Genomic DNA, 19,636 nt, shown 5'->3' on the forward strand with positions numbered 1-19,636 from the left:
TCCCTATCCTCCTCCTTTCACCTCTTTCTCTCTGACAACACCTGACAAGGTTTCTAGACAGGTCAGCTCTATGAAGGTGTCATCCAAACAGGTGCTCCCCTGCTCCTCCAGAACCATCAAGGACCACATTGACACCCTCGCTCCAGCGTGGGCCAATTTCTGCAATCACTCTTTTGCCACTGGATTTTTCCCCTCTCTCCTCAATTACTCCCTTGTACACCCCCTCTTTAAAAAGCCTTCTGCTGATCCTACCTGTCCGGCAAACTATCGCTCGATCTCTATCACTCCTTTCCTGGGCAAACTCCTGGAAAAACTGGCCATCTCCCAGCTTACTCTCCACACTGACTCTGTTGGATGTCTCTTTGACCATCAGTCTGGCTTCGGAGCAGCCAGAGGCACAGAAACTGCTCTCCTGAACACCCGTGAAGATCTTCTCTCTAATCTTGACTCCAGTCTTCCGTCTGTCCTCATCCTCCTTGACCCTTCCTCTGCTTTTGACATGGTTAACCACTCCATCCTCATCATGCGACTCTGTGAGAACCTGGGCATCGTGGATCAGGCCCTGGAGTGGTTAACCTCCTTCCTCCTGGACCGACCCTCCCAGGTTCAACTTAGGTCCTTTCTCTCCACTGCCTCTCTCTCCACATGTGGTGTTCCCCAGAGCTCTAACCTCTCACCCTGGCTCTTCAATGTCTACTTGGCCTCTTTGGCCCATCTGATCTCTACCTTCTCTAACCTTCAGTGTTATGCCGATGACACTCACCTCTCCTTCAGGCTCCCCTCACCCTTCTCTCCTCTCTGTCTATCCACGATTCAGGATTGGTGAGCCTCCAACTACCTCCGCCTTAATGCCAGTAAGACAGAGATCCTTCTCATTGGGACCCCTGATCCCACTTTCGCTCACTCTCGCTGCCGTCCTAGGGCCCTCATCCTTCCCCTTCCTGTGAAGCAAAAAACCTTGGTGTCATCTTCGACTTCATCCTCTCCTTCTCTCCCCACATCACGGACCTTGCCAAGAAGGCTCACTACCAGCTCCACCTCCTCACGGGTATTCTTCCTTTTCTCACTTTCCTCCAGAAGCTCACTGTCTCTGTAGAGCCCTGGTTCTCTCTATGCTAGATAAGTACAACTGCCTCTTTCTCAATCTGCATTCCTCTACTCTCCACCCTCTGCAACAATCCATAACAGGACTTCGAGACTTATTAGGGGTTTAACTGTAACCTCTATAATCCCCTGCCTCCTTGCGCTGCCCTGGCTGCACTTACTCAGAGCAATGCTAAACTGAGCACACTTTCTCCTTCCCTCTCCCTGGCACTTCCCCCTCGCCCTTCGCCCTGCACAATTCGTTGTCGCACTTGCACAATCTGAATGACACAAGGCCTAGTAAGATAATTTGTCTTGTCCTCCCTCTGTCTTCCCTCCCCTGTCTTGTCGCCCCTGGAACACTTTTGTACAGGCACGTTATATATCACGCCTCACCCTCCCAGTTTGTTGGAAGGTAATAAGGTCCTGAGGGGTATTGTAATTCAGGGGTTATATGCCTGTGTTTCCAACTTGAACCAACCATTTATTTTAATGCTTTTGAGTGCTCTCTGCTAATATCGAATGTAGGTGTGTTTCCGACTGTGCATACACCACCAAATTTGTACCGCTTTTGAGTGATCTCTGCTTATATCGAATTTTAGTGGGCTTACCAATTTGTTAATGTTATCAATTCTGGCACTTCCAGCGTACCCACTGATTTCTGTCTGCTTGGCTCTCTGGTGTGATTGTTGCATAGTGCCCCTGACCCTCTCCCCTGCTATTCTCTGTCCCCACCCCCTCTTGTATCTGCCCCCATGGTGCTCTCCATCTCTTGTATCTTTTCTAACTGCTTTTCCATCTCCTATCCTCCATCTTGCACAAAGTTTGGAAGGAAGAAACTGAAAAAGTCACTCCAGAGATCCAACCCTGGTCTGCCCATCGCAGACACCTACATCAATGGTACCTCCAGACAGACTATCACTGACATTCTTTTTGCTGTTCCCTATTCTAACCTTTGGACCCCCCCCCCATATGTTCTCTGTCCTCTCCCCTTTCTCCACCTCTCCCATTACTGGCGGCACCAGATGGGAAGTGCTCTTGGCTCACTTTTCATCTTCAGAATGCACCATTAATGTCTATAATAATGACATTATCATGACCCAAGGCTCTCAGCCCAATCTCCTCCTTCTTGACATGCGTCTTCCTTCTTTCTTCAACTTCCCACCCTCTGTTTCTACCCCTACTTCCCTCATCCGCCTCACGACTCCCCCCCAGTGTTGGCACCTCACCCCTGTGCCCCCCTTGCAAATCTTTTAAAGGGGGCAACCAGCTTCACTTAGCTACCCTCAATTCTCGCTCTACTTTCAAATACTCCTATGACACCTGTCACTTCCTTGAAGACCTTGACCTTGACATCCTTGCTCTCACTGAGACGTGGTTCAAGGCCAGCTCCATCACTGCTTTTGACACTCTTCTCCCTGAGGGCTACAAGATCCTGTCCAATCCCAGGCCCTGCTGGTCTGGTGGTGGAGTGTCTCTGATCTTCCCTTAGTGGGTTCCTGCCTCCATCATCCCCACTCAAACCTACTCATCCTTTAGAAGCCTAGCCTGCAGGCTGTCTGTCTCGCTGACCTTCTCTCTCACTCTCGCTACCATCTACAGAACCCCTGGACCGAAATCCCTCTTCCTCTCAGAATGGGCCAACCTGTCCTCCTCTCTTCTTGCCTCCTCCCCCAAACGTATCTTCCTTGGGGATTTCAACATCCAATCTCGACTCCCCTGATGTGGTCTCTATTCTCTTCCGCAACCTCTGCAACACTCTTTCCCTCTCTATCCTTCTTTCTGGCCCAACCCACACTACCGGACACACCTTGTATGCTCTCATCTCAACAGACATCTCTCTCTCCAACCTTCTCTGATGGTCTGACCACTCTCTCCTCTCTTCCCTCCTTGACCTCCCATGTCCCCAGACTCCACTGCCTGCACTGCCAGTTTCCTTCTCCGTCATTTGACCAATTAGGCGTGTGTCAGACGCTGCATTTGCCTCATCCTTCATTGCTCCTCCATCCCCTTCAATGAACTCTCCTTCTGAGTCTGTTCTAACTAACCTCGATCTCTCCATCTCTAACACCCTGGACATACTTGCCCCTGTCATGAGGATCCGCATGAAGCCTGCCTCCAAATGCAACTCTTAGTATGACTCGACTTGGCCGCTTTGAAACGCAAGTGCAAAGCTGCTGAGCGGAAATGGCAGACTGTAAGCTCATCCCCTGACAAAGTGGGCTGCCGCCTACTCCAAAGGCATTACCACCTCTACATTGTTAAGGATTATAATCAGGTATCACACATCAAACCAGCACTTTTGCCACTAGCCTGAGATGCAGCTCACGATTAGAACACTTTTTCTTTATTTCCTACAAATTCGGATTGAGCTGGCACCCAACCCGTCTCACACCCCTTTTACAAATATCCAGGTCACAATGGACCATGAACCAGGCCGGTGGGTGGTAATACAATATTTATTTATTTTAAATTCAAATAAAAACACACAAATTTAATATTGGGCAGCGATCACCAATGGGGTGATAATTACACTGTACAATGATAGAATACACTTAATTTGACCTTCTACTATAACATATCAAAAGTACAAATGAATGGGAGCGATTTGACTTTTCGGGTAGATAACACCGGAGTTAGGATTTCCCCCTGCAATACTCTCTCAAACCCCTATTAATCGAATTTTGAGTGGATAGCAAGGAGCAGCAGGTTGTCAGGTATTCCAGGCAGCAAACAGAATTAAAATCCATCCAGATTTTAAAACTTTTGCAATTGCATAAATAGCATTCGGAAATTACTAAATATTTACAGGCCGATTCATGGAATTAATGTGCGCTGAAATTTTCAGCGCAAGCGTGCGAAAGCATGCGAATCGCAGTGCCAGTGCGAAAATCGCAGCGAAACCCGCGCACAGCGATTCATGGAAGTCCTTGCGCGTGTAAATCCCAGGATGTGTGCCAAAATTCTGCGTGGTGCATGCTGGCGCACATGTCTCCAAACAGCGTGCGCTATGCGCACAGCGAAATCGCACATAACGCGGCACACACAACAAAAGTAGGAGGAACAGAGGGCATGACACGCGGAATGGGGAACAACGCGTGAAAATGTGGGCGTCACGGGGGAAATACAGGAGGCAAATGCGTGGAATGCCCATACGCACGTTCAAAACACGTATTCATGGATTCAAACGGGGCTATCGCGTGCGCCAAAAAAGACGCGCTAATCCTGAAACACGTACGCCAGCAGAAATCAGGCGTACGTGGACCGGCGCAGCATAAAAGTGCGTGCAAACAACAAACAAGCTCAGACGTCAGGATGAATATACCGTTACTTGCAGCAGTGGTCGTGGGATACTGCAGGAGGAGGATAGTCAGGCCCAGAATTTTCACACCCAGAACCAGCCTTTTTGGGATGCCTGATGACCAGGTGTATGGGAGGTACAGGTTTCCACCTCACATAATACTCGACGTGGTGAGTGAGTGGGAGGATGACCTCACATCACCCACCCTGTGCTCCCAAGCACTTAGCCCCCTGGAGAAGGTCCTCAATGTACTGCACTTCTTGGCCACTGGATCATTTCAGCGGACAACTGCTATAGTGAGGGGGGGTCACAGGCCATGCAGTCACGCTGCCTACACCAGGTCTTTGCCATCATGACTGCACGCCCATCAGTCCGCAGGCACATATACCTGCCCAGAACACCTGCAGAAAGGCAGGCTGCCATCCAGGATTTCTACAGGGTGGCACAATTCCCCAAAGTCCTAGGTGACATTGACTGCACCCATGTGGCTCTACGTCCCCCCAGAGCACCAGAGCACATCTATAGAAACCGCAAGCACTGGCATTCCATCAACATCCAGGTAGTATGTGATGCCAAGGGAATCATCACCTCAGTATATGCCAACTATCCAGGGTCCACCCACGACAGTTTTATTTACAGAATGTCAACCCTAAACCGGGACCTAGAAGCTAGGCGGCATGGCGATACATGGCTGCTCGGTGAGTATAAATGCCACAGCACATGCATGCATGTCAGATACTGAGTAATGTCACAACCCCACTAATGATACCCATCACTACCTCCCCAGGGGACAGTGCCTACCCTCTGAGCACCCACATGATGACGCCAATTCGGAACCCCACCACGCCACCCGAGGTAAGACACAACACAGCCCACATTGCAACCCGGGGCATAGCGGAGCGCACATTCGGAGTGCTCAAGTCACGCTTTCGCTCCGTTGACCGTTCTGGCGGGCAGCTGTTATACGCTCCCCCAGTAGTGTGCAGGATCATAGTGGCAGCATGTGTCCTGCACAATGTTGCAACACACCAGGGCCTGCCCGTGGACATGGTGGTGCCCCCACATCCCCAACCACATGCACACCCGCTGCGCATGGGAGGGGAAAGGGCACGGGGTGAGGCAGCCCGTACACAGCTGGTGGCTAATTACTTCACCTAAAATCAAACCCCTGTGGAGTGCACACAGCCCTGGCACATACCATCTGACGATCAATGATGATGACATAAGGGACAGTCAACTGTCACAACCATACCAGTCTGAGATTGGTCACCTGGAAGTGTTACATTGTGTGCATGCCTACCTACACAAACACCACCAATGCTGTGTCATCAAAAGACACACTTCTATGCTGCTAAATTCATTACCCCCTTGCAAAATACAGCATGACAACAGTGCCATGTCACCCAACCCCTCCCCAACACCGCCACCCAACACACCATGGCATGTCATGCTATGTGAGAGCAAACAAAGCAATCCCCAAAACATGACACAAGTGTCACAAAGTACAGTGTCCCTAATGGAAACTGACCACACACAATATGCTCCCAGTAATGTAGAACTAACAACACACATGACCAAATACTTACCAACAATACAATGCAGCTACACAACCTCAAACATAACATAAACATGACAGTACTAAGTTAAAGTAGTGGTAGTCTTACAACCTGATTATGCCAGCACATCGACCACTTCCAACTGTACAGTGCTGCTGCCACGCAAATGTGTAAGTGCACTGCTTACAACATGAACTCCATCTCCAAAGTAGACGGCCTTGTGAAGACATGAGGAATGAACCTGCAAATTAGGAGGAAGACATGGATGCACAAGCACATATCAATACACCATGCAGTGTACAATACAACAACAATATCCACTAGGAATGTATACACAGTATTGACTACAGACTGCCCACACAGCTCATGGGAGTCCAACGTCACTGTGTAAGTCACTGTCACTTGGGCACACCCTTTGCAAGCCCATGGAAATGGGAAGCAGGAGGGGTGTGTGTCTCACAAACCCAAGCATCTAACCAAACTCAAGACAAGCCTGCATGTGCCCAGCTGGAATACAGTGGATGCCCACGGGAGCCACACAAGGCAACACACTGTAAAAAAAAAAAAATCAAAAATCAAAAATGGCCATGTGGGGGATGGGGGGGAGGCCACCCAGGAGTTCCGAGGACAGGTTGTGCACCAACAGCCACCTGTGTGGATGTTGGGAAAAAAAACACCTCCATGGGCTCATGGCCTGCACGGCTATGCCATTGTGGGAGAACTGCTGCTGTCGCTCTCAGCACCCTCTGCTGCTGCCACAGGAGGTGGTGGTGCTATGGGAGGCAGCCCACGCAAAGCCCTGGTATGGTCCTCCATGGCAGCAAGCATGCGGGTGTGGAAGGTCTCGTTCTGGAGGATTATAGTGCGGAGATCCCCATACACCACCTGACGTGATGCCCGGATCTCCTCCCGAGTTGCCTGCATCTCAACTGAGAGCGAACGTGTGAGCCGCACCAGCTGCTGTTCTGTCCTCAAGTTAGTGGAAGCCTCAAGGTCAACAAGAGTCTCCCTGAGGTGATGGAGTTCTACCCTCAGGGCTTCCCTGTGGCCCTGGGACTCTATTGATATCGATTGGCGTAGAGTCTCCAGTGCCGTCTGTCTGTCCCTGTTGGACGCCAACATGTCCTCCCTGTGTGATTGGCAAATGGAGTCTGTTGCCTGCTGTAGTTGCTCCATCTGCCTTCCAGGGGGTATAATGGAAGTGACCACCCTCTCCATTGCTTGAGCCATCATCTCAACTGATGCTGCCTGTTGGGATGCCATACCGTACATGGATTCTTCCCATGCGGTATTGCCTGGTGGCGTACGGCCACCGCGTCGGCGGGTACCACACCTGTTTGGGGCAAGGGGTTCTGCGCCTTGCTGTGCCGGCACTGCCTGAGGCTGCAGGACTGCATTCCCCCTCTGATCTGCTGGCCCAGGAACAGGATCAGATGTTGTGGAGTGTGACCCTGCATCCGTAACTGCCAAAGGCGGACTTACCAACACTGACATCCCCATAGAGGGTTCTACCCCTGGTGCAGGTGGGTTGGACAGAACAGAATCCCTGCCAGAAACACTTACCTGCGGCGCCATATAGCTCTCATCATCTGAATCAGCACCTGAATAGAGGTCTGGGGAGGTGCACCCAGACACCCCTGGACAGAATGATCTGCAGCAAGATTGGGTCCTCACCCACCACCACACCACGTCTCCCACTGGTGCCTGGTCGTGCCTGAGATCCCTCCTCGGTCTGCACCATCTCCTCAACCTCAACAGCATCAAGTGCGTCATCCCCGGCAAAAACATGAAAGACAAAAAATGGAAACAGGCATTAGCACCATAGCACACAAATAGGCCCGACAAGCTGCAGAACCAGTACATGATTTACACATGTCCCACATGACTGTAACCCTCCCATGCATGCACTGTCACTGAGTTGGAAGGGGAGGCAAAAGGCAGACACTGATGACACCAAGATGGAAGAGCAACACATTTGCTGCATGCTGGGTAGCACTGCCATCACACATTGACCTGTGAGTGGCATGTCCAATACACATACATGACACATGCCATCACACAGATGGCAAGTACCATAGCCATGGTACATTCCACAAGTACATCCATGTGTCAGTGAATGAATACTGTCAGCCATCCATGTGAGATGGACATGATGAGACGGAAAATGCTACATAGTGTGACAAAATAGGCATGTGGCACACACTGCAACACATCCAGTGTACAAAAATACAGTGATTGCAGGCCGATGTACATATCAATGGTTGTGCACTTCAACATGACAGGAAACAACTATCATGTTCCACATTCAAACAGGCCCCAAAAATGTATGTGATCAGGCCAATACTCAATCAGCCTGAATGGTCAAATCATTCACCTAACAAGGTAACACATGTGGGCCAATGTGGGGTTCATCAATGACAGATGCGTGTCACAAATGTGACAATAGGGCTGAGGAATGCGTAGCAAAAGTGGGAGAATTGAAACAATCAGCCTGAACGAACACTGGAAAATACAAACAATGTTGTTGCACGATGCCACTTCAAGGGCAACTGCCGTAATGTTGAGCTAAAATACTACTGTGGGCAGAAGGGATACTGTCACACCCTAATCCAAGGCCACTGAATGTTTTGGATGAAAGACATGGGTGACCCATACCACTCAGGCACACACACCCTCACCTGGCACTCAATCAGAACCCGTCACCCAAACAACATACACATGCATTACACACACATGCATGGGCACTCACCGGACAATGCATCATAATCAGGTAGTTCTCCCACACCTTGGATCTGTTCCTCTGTGACAAAGGCCCCAGCAACAGACTCATGTTTAGTGAGTTCGTTGTCCTCTTGTGGAGACTCACCGCCAGTCACCAGAGTAGCGGCATGATTTGAGGCCAGCTTGTTCTTTGCTCTGCGTTTCAGGTCATTCCACCGCTTGTAGCAATCATCAGCTGTGCGCCTCACAAATCCAAGGGCAAATATGCGGTCCGCGATGGTCTTCCAGTGTGCCCTACGTTGAGCAGGTGTGGTCTTGCACCCTGCAGTCACCACAATTTCGCGGCTATGTGCTGACACATAGGCCACAAGTGCATCAAATTCTGGATCATTAAAGCAAGGCTTCCTTGAGGTACCGGAGTGTGTAGCCGTGTCTGGGGTCTCAGCCTGTCGTGCCAGAGCACCCTTCTTCCGCTTCTTTAAAGGTGGAGCATAGCCAGAGTGGCTTACGCCGCTCTGGTCAGTAGGGGCAGAATCAACGGTGGACTGGGTAGTAGGAGTGTGGGAATGCACAATCACCATAGGTCTTGATGCAGGCATTGGTTGCAGGGTAATGTTGGCAGGGGGAACGTCAGTTTCATGGACCTGGACTGACACTGTCCTAGCTGGGAGAGTCGGAGCTGTGGCGGATGGAGCTGCAGCTGCCCCTGCAGCCTCCCCACCCTGCATATTTGGGGCAGCAGATGACATAGCTGCCCCAGATCCACGTGGCTTGGTGACAACAACTTGCACCGCCACACGTGGCCTAGACTTGCTGACCTGGAAGTCAGCCAGGGAGTCATCCTGTGCCAGGTCAGGTGCCACAATGGGCTGGTCCAACAGGGGCTGTGCTGGGATGGTGTCAGCCACGTTTCCCTCAACAATGGGGTGGGGCATAGGTGTCCCTGATTGTTCCTCCACACATGGGGATATAGGGGCACCCTGCAAATCCCGGCCACGTCCCCTACCACGCCCACCACGCCCACCTTTTGAAGGTCGGCCACTTTTGCCTCCCTTACCGCTTGGTCGCCTCCCAACCATGGCACTGATGTTGTTGTGCGTATGGGAGTTGCAGTAAACTATCGTCCTGGGCAATTGGGGGTCAAAGGGGTAGGATACCAGATGGAAATCATACCCTAGTGCTCTACAAGGCTGTCTGTGACCCCTGGGGCACCCAGAAACACAAAACTAAGCATACGCGTAATGCACACAGCCTACAATGACCTCTGAAGGGGAACGCGACACACGGGGCAAGCACAGTTGCTAAGTACGTGCGGAACTCACCGTCTGCCTGGAAAAAGAAAGTGAAAAATACGCGCATGTGCGCGTTGGGACCACCCCCGCCAAAAGAAGAATTGTACGCTGTCTGAGGAGACAGGACAAAAGGAGAAGTGAACTCTGAGGAAACAGGCCCAACAAAAATTCAGAAAAGAGCTGTCAGAAGTAACAGGAAGTACGAACTAGAAACGCTGTGAAGTAATCGCGTGTGAACCGACAAGAAGTACAGATTACACCCACTCGCTCTCCACGAAAAGCACGTACAAGGAAATGGCGTCCCACACGTAGCTTTTAAACCAGCCCATACATACATGTCAGACACGCGTGTACGCGGGCGCTTTCCTCCAATTGCACGCGATGACACTCGGACGTGCAGTTTTTCCACGTGTGCTCTGTCTTCACGTGCTATGAGGGAAACGCCCGCGCGCGTAATGTAACTTATGCGCTTACGCGCTAAGGGCCTTTGGTCCAATGAAATCGCGTGCGTGTGCTGACGCACTTACACGCTAAGGCCCTTTCCTCGAATTACACGCTGACATGCAATTTTTTCACGAGCCAAATCACTCCGTATCAAGCTGGCCATGCGAAAACACACGGAAGACCACGCTCCTGCCCAGAAGGCCGAATTACTGCCCCCCAGAGCCCCGAGCACGCTCCCACCTGCCATCTGCTGCTGCCTGCTGCCCACGTGCCCTGCCATTTGCTGCCTGCACGTCAGCCAGGAGTGTAGTTGCTGTGACCACCCCTGCTGGAACCGAAGACTCCCGACTGGGATTCCATTGCTCCACAGCACAGCCCCCAGACCCAGTTGCCCACCCACTCCTGCCTCTGGGGTTGCCATGTACAGCACAACACCATCTGGCAGCACTGGCAACCCCCAGCCAGAGAGGCAGAGGGCCACCAGCTGCACTACCACCGAAGTTGGTGTCCTGGTGGAGCAAGTCCTGGGGCAGTATGATGCCCTCTTTGGAAGTTTGCGCGCCGACAATGAAGGACGGACCAGGATCTGGATGGACATCGTGACTGCCATCAACGTGGAGGGGGTGGCAGTCCGTGACTTACATCATGTCAAGAAACGCTGGGAGGACTTCAGGTCCAAGACCCTCAACAAGGCCCGGCGTCTCGCTAAGGGAGCGGGTGCCAAGGGACGCCAGGGCCAGCTGTCGAACCATCAAATGAGGGTCCTGGAACGCATATGCCCAGCGCTCTACGTCCAGATCCTTGAGAGGCAGACCCGTCTGGAGTCGAGCGGTAAGTGTACATGCATGTTGATAGTATGCTGTGCGTGTCGTGGTGTGCCAGTAGTGTGCAGGTTGCACATGTGTTTATGTAGGGCCATGTAGGCATGTGTATGAACATGGGCGTGAGGCTGCCACATGTGAGTCCTCTCTGTTGTGAGACATATTGATGGTGTATGTGTTGGTAAGCATGCTGGGCAAATGCAGGTGTGGGAGCACACGGTTGCCAGTTATAGGATCGACAGTACAAGGATTGAATGGTCAAAGGATTGACATCAAAGGGTCGAAAACCAAAGGATCACATTTTTTTTTTTTTACATTTTTTTTTTGGGGGGGGTCCCCCCCATCCCCCTTTTTTTTGGTAAAAACCACTTTTTTTCCCTAAACGAAAACCGGGAAAAAATATAATAAAAAAAGAAAATTCAATCCTTTGACCTGTCGACCCTTTGGTGTCGATCCTTTGACCTGTCGACCCTTTGTATTCGATCCTTTGACCAGACACCGGAGCACACATGTTTGAATTTCTGTGTATGTACATTGGCATGGTTGTGGCATGGATGGTGGTTCATAATGCATGTATCTGCACTGTGTACATGTGCATGTATGTGTATCTGACAAGTGTGGAACTGTGATGCAACATGGATGCACATGACACTGATATGTAGAAGGATGAATGGCAGATGTGATATGTATGGCGATCTCATCACTGCAACAGTTGGAGGACATGTAGACATGCATGTAAGTGTGGTGGCGTGTGTGCATGTCTAGTGCACTCCTTGTGTTTCATGTGATGTCAGGCTCACCTTTGGCTGTTCATGCTGTTGTATGTGTATGGATGGTGCTGCCTGGTGCAATATTGCTGTTGAAATGTTCATGTGTGTGAGTTAAAATGACATGTGTGTCGTGGAGTGTGATGCCGTGTCTGTAGTTAAACAATGCCACTCATGTGCAACTGTCATGTGTGTATCAGTCCATTGTACAGTGCCCTGATGCCTGTGTTTTATCTCTCCCTGTCTGCAGCGTCAACTGAAGAAGAGGGCGGTGAGGGTGCTGTGGCGCACAGCGGCAGGGATCATCCCGCCAGCCGGAGACGCAAGGCCTGGCTCCCCTCCCAGTTTGTCATCTTGTCGGAGAGTGAGGAGTCCGGTGCCGCATCCCAGGCCACAGCTGCCGAGGGAAGGTCCAAGAGGCGGAGGTCGGAGTTGGACTCCTCGGCAGCAGAAAGGGCAGCTGAGACCCCACAGGGTGCGACAGAGGAAGATGGCACGGAGTCATCCAGGTTGGTGGGGGGTTTGGTGGAGGAGGAGGCCGTGCAAGGGACAGCCACGGGGTCTGGAGGTGGGGATTCCACTGGTGCTAGTGGTGCAGTGCAGGGGCAGGGACAGGAGGCAGCACAGGCCACCGCGGAGGTGCCTGTGTGTAATCCTGTCCCCGATCCTGTGACTGCATCATCCCACACCAGCAGGGATGCCTACGTCCAGACCCGTTTTCAGGGAGGGGATCCGCTTACAACTGGCCTTCCTCTCCCTGCGGACGTGGCTATCCAGGACTGGGTTGAGCCTGTCCTGGGTGATGTGGCGTTGCGTCAACGGGCCATGCAAGGTGACCTGCAGTCTTTTCATGAGGAGACTGCACGTCTTCTCGAATGGCTCATTAACCGCGTTGACCTACTGGGACAGCTCACCAGATTCCTCCGTTTTCTGGACCTTGTTCCGACCCCCTCCTCAACTGAACCCCCTATGCCCCAGTCGTCCTCCATGCCATCTTCCCACCCATGTATCACCTGGGTACCCTGTGGCGCTGCCTCTGACCCTGCGGCCTGGCTGGTGGAGGACACAGCAGGGGTGGCCACCTCAACAACTGCACCCCAGCCGGAGGATGTGCAGGCAGCAAGAGCCAGGGCACAGGCAGAGGCACAGCAGCAGCAGCAACAAGGTGGACCCAGGACTGGAAGTGTCTTCCGTGTGGCAGAGGTTAGACCATGCTATAGATGCGGAGCGGCAGCGGGCAGAAGAGGTCCTCCCAGGTGTTCCCTCTACACTCTCCACAGCCCCTGCAGGCAGCCCACACCACAGGGGACTACCCTGCACCCCTGGTCATGTCCCGCAGGCAGCCCATCCACCATGGGCATGCCCCCCAGCCAAGCCACATGTCACCTTGCACTACTGATCACCAACTCATGTCCCCTTGCACCCCACCCCCCCAGCAGTGCAGGGTACCTGCCAGCAGGCCCCCACTCATGTCCCCTGCACCCCCACCCCCCATCAGTGCAGGGCACCTGCCAGCAGGCCCCTACTCATGTCCCCTTGCACCCCCAACCCCCAGCAGTGCAGGGCACCTGCCAGCAGGCCCCCACTCATGTCCCCCTGCGCCCCCACCCCCAGCAGTGCAAGGCACCTGCTAGCAGGCCCCCACTCATGTCCCACTCATGTCCCCTTGCACCCCCACCCCCCAGCAGTGCAGGGCACCTGCCAGCAGGCCCCCACTCATGTCCCCCTGCACCCCCACCCCCAGCAGTGCAGGGCACCTGCCAGCAGGCCCCCACTCATGAACCCCCTGCACCCTCACCCCACAGCAGTGCATGGCACCTGCCAGCAGGCCCCCACTCATGTCCCACTCATGTCCCCCTGCACCCCAACCCCCCAGCAGTGCAAGGCACCTGCCAGTGGGCCCCCACTCATGTCCCCTTGCACCTCCACCCCCCAGCAGTGGAGGGCACCTGCCAGCAGGCCCCCACTCATGTCCCACTCATGTCCCCCTGCCCCAGGTCATGACAATCCTCAATCGTGGCCCTTATGGCCAGCCTCCCCAGCCCAAAGACCCAACCAAGTATTGCATCCACCCACATAGAAAAGGCAATTACATGATACAACCCCAATGGCAAGTATGTAAATGAACACATGTCCGTCACACACACACAATGGGTGCAAGTGAATGTGAAAACCCATATCATGACATGCATGAAACCAATGAGATAATACAACACATCAAAGTATGAAGAAAAAAATGTATTGAACACAACATGAATGTAATCTAAATCCAACACACAACAATGGGAATAATAAAAGAAAAGCTGCATTTCCAAGAAATCATAATCCAAAGAAATCCAAAAGAAATGGTGTCCAAAGTCACAGTCTGACAAAGCAAATCCAAGGGAAAAATTAAAGTGAAAACCATTGCTCCATGGTGAAAATAAAAAAAAGAGAACAATCCAATGGTGAACTATGTACAGATGAACAATCCAGGGTCCATGAGCCCAACTGATGAAATGAAACCTATCAAAAATACTACCTAATAAAAAACTATATACAAAAACGTGGTGCATTGTCCAATGGCAACCAAAATAAAGAAAAAACTAAAGGCAACCTAACACTATCTAACTATATACAATGGCGGCGGGCAAGTCCAGCGGCTCACTCTGTGGAGTCCCGGGCCAGGGCATCATCGAACTCCATGTCTATTTGCCGGAGGCGGGCCTCTGTCCTGGCCCCGAGGTCTCACAGGGAGGGACTCATGGCCTGTTCCAACTCCCTGCGAGTTGCCTCGAGGCACTCTGCCCGCCTCAAAGCCTGACACATGGAGAACTCCGCCCTGACCATGGTGAGCCGCGCCTCTTCCGCCCGCCGCCGCTCCGCACATATCTGCTGGCCCAACCGGTGCCACATGGAAGACACTCCCATTCCTGGGTCCTCCTGCCCTCTGGCCGATGCCTGCCCCTCCGATGTTGATGGCCCGAGCCATCATTGCTCCCACCTAGAGCCTGCTCATGCTGCTGCTGTCCATGTGCCGTGTCTGATGGTGCCTGCACATCCTCCATCTGCTGGTCTCCAGTTGTGGTGTCCACCCCTGCTGGGCCGCCGACTCCCGACTGTGGCAGGGATGTGAGTTCCACCAAGCTGGCTGTGTTGGTCGGGACAGGTCCACAGGGGGCCCTGGTGGAATCTGGCCGGCAGACTGTGTGGAGAACGACTGGCGCATAGTCTCCACAGAGGAGGGGAGGTCCGCCAGAGTGCGCGACACATGTAGGAACCCACCAACCAGGACGGAGCCCATACATTCGTGGGACCCCTCGTCCACAGGCAGTGGAGAAGCAGATGACATGGCACTCTCCCCTACCTGCGGACGGGCCTGGGACGGGGCCTCCCTGCTGGTGCATCGTGGTGCAGTCACAGGGTCAGGGACAGCAACATGCACAGGCCCCTCCGCGGTGACCTGTGATTCCTCCTGACCCTGGCCCTGGACTGCACCACTTACACCAGTGGTACTACCCCCACCAGGCCCCATGTGCGGCTCAGTAGCGGGCTCCTCCTCCTCTGTGGAGACCACCAACCTGGATGTCTCCACACCGTCTTCTGCCATTGGAAGCCCCTGTGGGGGCTCACCCGGCCCTTCCGCCACAGCCATTGTGGCAGACGCAGCACCAGCCCCCTCGCTCCCGAATGATGGTAATTCCTGGGAGGGTGGCTGGGCCTTGCGTCGCCGCCCAGTGGAGGCATCCCCGCTGCTTGGCTCCACAGCGCCGTCTCTGCCCTCTTCTTCACTTGACGCTGCGTAGAGGGAGACATAGAACACAAGCATCAGGGTACAGTACAAAATACCCTAGACAGGAAGCAATAACACATGAGTGGCACTGTCAAATGTCACTTCCATCCTGTCATTTCACAACACATGGGTGAATGCACACAACACACATGCAGAAACAGTCCTGGCGCCTGCAATCAACATCAACATCCATGTAGAAGAGCCCCTGTAAACCAAGATGTTGCCTTCAAAGTCACGTGCATCCATGGCGTTTCAAAGTCACACACACATTTCTCAGGCACACACACACACAAATGTGCACCATACATGTACATGACATCAGCACCCATTCCTCACCCCCCCTCCATGTCCAGGAACAGAGACAGCCATGCTTTCATGTGTGCATTCCGCATAGAGCTCCCCATGTTGCATTAAAACACACGCACCAACCATGTGGTTCACACATAACTGGTGTCAAATGCATGACCATGATGTCCCTGCACACATACATCCATACATGGCCTATGTCACACATACAGGCAAGCAACAGACTACCAGCACACTGCAACATGCCCTGTCTCACACAGCAATGCTTGGCCACTTACCGCTCAACTCCAGACGGGTCTGCCTCCAAAGGATCTGGGCGTGGAGCGCTGGGCCTACACATTCCAGGACCCTCGTTTGGATGTTACTCATGCGTGCCCGGCCCCCCTCCGCGAGGCGCCGGGCCTTGTGGAGGGTCCTGGACCTGAAGTCCTCCCAGCGCTTCTTGACGTTTTTGATTTCGCGGGTTGCCACCCCCTCCGCATTGATGGCAACCACTACGTCGTCCCAGATCCTCTCCCGTCCTTCCTTGTTGGCGCGTGATGTTCCGAAGAGGGCATCATAATGCCCCAGGACATGCTCCACCAGGACACCAACTTCGGTGGCAGTGAAGCTGCTGGCCCTCTGCCTCTCTGGCTGGGGGTTGACAGTGGTGCCAGATGGAGATGTGCCCGACATGGCAACCCCAGAGGCAGGACTGGGTGGGCAACTGGGTCCTGGTGGCTGGGGTGGAGCGATGGTATCCCAGTCGGGAGTCTTCTGTTCCAGCAGGGGTGGACACAGCAACTGGACCCCTGCAGATGGCTGATGTGCAGGCACCAAATAGCAGGGCACGTGGGCAGCAGACAGTCAGGCAGCAGCAGATGGCAGGTGGGAGCGTGCTCGGGGCTCTGGGGGGCAGGAAAATGGCCTTCAGGGCAGGAGCGTGGTCTTCCGTGTGTGTATGCGTGGCCAGCTTGATACGGAGTGATTTGGCATGTGACAAAAGTTGCACGTCAGCGTGTAACTCGAGGAAAGGCTCTTAGCGCGTAAGCGCGTCAGCACACGTACGTGATTTCATTGGACCAAAGGCCCTTAGCGCGTAAGCGCGTCTGTGACGTATCGCGCACAGGCGTTGCCCTTTCGCGTGTATAACTTCACACGAACCCCAGGAATACACGTACCCCACTCGCACATGGCCCTTTCGCGTGTAAAACTTCACGTGAACCCCAGGAATATACGTACCCCACTCGCACAGGGCCCTTTCGCGTGTAAAACTTCATGCGAACCCCAGGAATACACGTACCCCACTCGCACAGGCCCTTTCACGTGTGAAACTTCCCTGCACCCCCGTAATACACGTACCCTGCTGAAATGGCGTGTGAGACTTCCCGCGAACCCAGTTATACATGTACCCCACTCGCACAGGCCCTTTCACGTGTGAAACTTCCCGCAAACCCCGTAATACACGTACCCTGCTCAAAGCGCGTGTGAAACTTCCCGCGAACCCCAGTAATACACGTACTCCGCTCGCACAGGGCCTATCGCGTGTGAAACTTCCCGCAAACCCCAGTTATACACATACCACACTCGCACAGGCCCTTTTGCATGTGAAACTTCCCGCGAACCCCCGTAATACACGTACCCTGATCCAATCGCGTGTGAGACTTCCAGCGAACCCCCGTAATACACGTACCCTGCTCCAATCGCGTGTGAAACTTCCCGCGAACCCCAGTAATACACGTACCCCGCTCGCACAGGGCCTATCGCGTGTGAAACTTCCTGCGAACCCCAGTTATACACATACCCCACTCGCACAGGCCCTTTCGCGTGAGAAACTTCCCGCGAACCCCCGTAATACACGTACCCTGCTCCAATCACGTGTATAACTTCACACGAACCCCAGGAATACACGTACCCCACTCGCACATGGCCCTTTCGCGTGTAAAACTTCACGTGAACCCCAGGAATATACGTACCCCACTCGCACAGGGCCCTTTCGCGTGTAAAACTTCATGCGAACCCCAGGAATACACGTACCCCACTCGCACAGGCCCTTTCACGTGTGAAACTTCCCTGCACCCCCGTAATACACGTTCCCTGCTGAAATGGCGTGTGAGACTTCCCGCGAATCCCAGTTATACATGTACCCCACTCGCACAGGCCCTTTCACGTGTGAAACTTCCCGCAAACCCCGTAATACACGTACCCTGCTCAAAGCGCGTGTGAAACTTCCCGCGAACCCCAGTAATACACGTACTCCGCTCGCATAGGGCCTATTGCGTGTGAAACTTCCCGCAAACCCCAGTTATACACATACCACACTCGCACAGGCCCTTTTGCATGTGAAACTTCCCGCGAACCCCCGTAATACACGTACCCTGATCCAATCGCGTGTGAGACTTCCAGCGAACCCCCGTAATACACGTACCCTGCTCCAATCGCGTGTGAAACTTCCCGCGAACCCCAGTAATACACGTACCCCGCTCGCACAGGGCCTATCGCGTGTGAAACTTCAAAATATGACAAAGGATTTAAGCAAAGAATGGTAAAGAAGGGAAAAATGATGTTAACACCTAGAAATCAAGGAACAGAATACAAAAGCATTCGGATAAATTACACAGTTACTAGTGTACCGTCAGGTTTACTTATGGGGTGGAACAAAGGCAAGGTATCAATATGGGGTATGCTATGTTTGTTATGGGATGGGGTGGTACTCAAATCTGCACTTGAGTTTGGGATTTGGGACAGCCAACCGGGTATCTGGACTCAAAGGATCTGATCATGGCACCACGGCAGGGCTCTCCTAGCAGAAAACAGCCTGGCCTGTCTGATCACTGGATAGCGAGGGTACAGCTGGCATGCAGGTAGTAGGGCAAAAAGCTGGTCTGGCCACAGGATACTCTCAAAAAGGGTACCCCAGCTTTTCCCCCTTTCTCCCTGAGTGATTGGGATTTTTTAGTGGTGTTTTTCTGGATCAATGGTCCTGCCTGGATAGGGTCAGCTAAGCTCTGGCCTGGCAGTGAAATCTGGAATCTTGCAGAATGAAGAGGGAATATCAGGATATGCAGGAGCTGTAAAATTCAGAAGACAGTGTGTCTCTCTGAGTCTCCCCCTGTTATAAGGCGGGTGACATCACAGGATTATACTATGGGGGCAGGCTTTGGATAGGCAAGCCTCTAACAACTGGATTAGTCAGGGTTTATTATTACCGCCTTCCTGTCATCCGGTTAGACTTTTAGAGAAACAACATCAGTTTTATGGAGTGGGTTTACTATGCCCAGGCCCTCCCACAGTTAATTTTGCCAAAACTCAGTTGTGACATAAATTGCACATTTTTACAGTTGTGGCACTTTTGAAAATCACATAGACAAATGATATATTTCAGACAGAGCATGGCAGTCCAACTCCCAGGTTTGTATGGTGTCATTTAGCCCTTCTAAAAATCTTTCACAATTTTCAGTGGGAAATATTTCACCTGAATTTCTACAATTTTATACATGTGTACATATTATCATAGAGCATGTTTGCATTGATTTCCAAAGTTGCACCATGGATACTTGTCCCATGATTTACATTTTTCTGCCGTTTCCATCC

Source organism: Ambystoma mexicanum, chromosome 5p (assembly GCF_040938575.1).
Source record: "Ambystoma mexicanum isolate Mex_15411 chromosome 5p, UKY_AmexF1_1, whole genome shotgun sequence".
NCBI lineage: Eukaryota > Metazoa > Chordata > Amphibia > Caudata > Ambystomatidae > Ambystoma > Ambystoma mexicanum.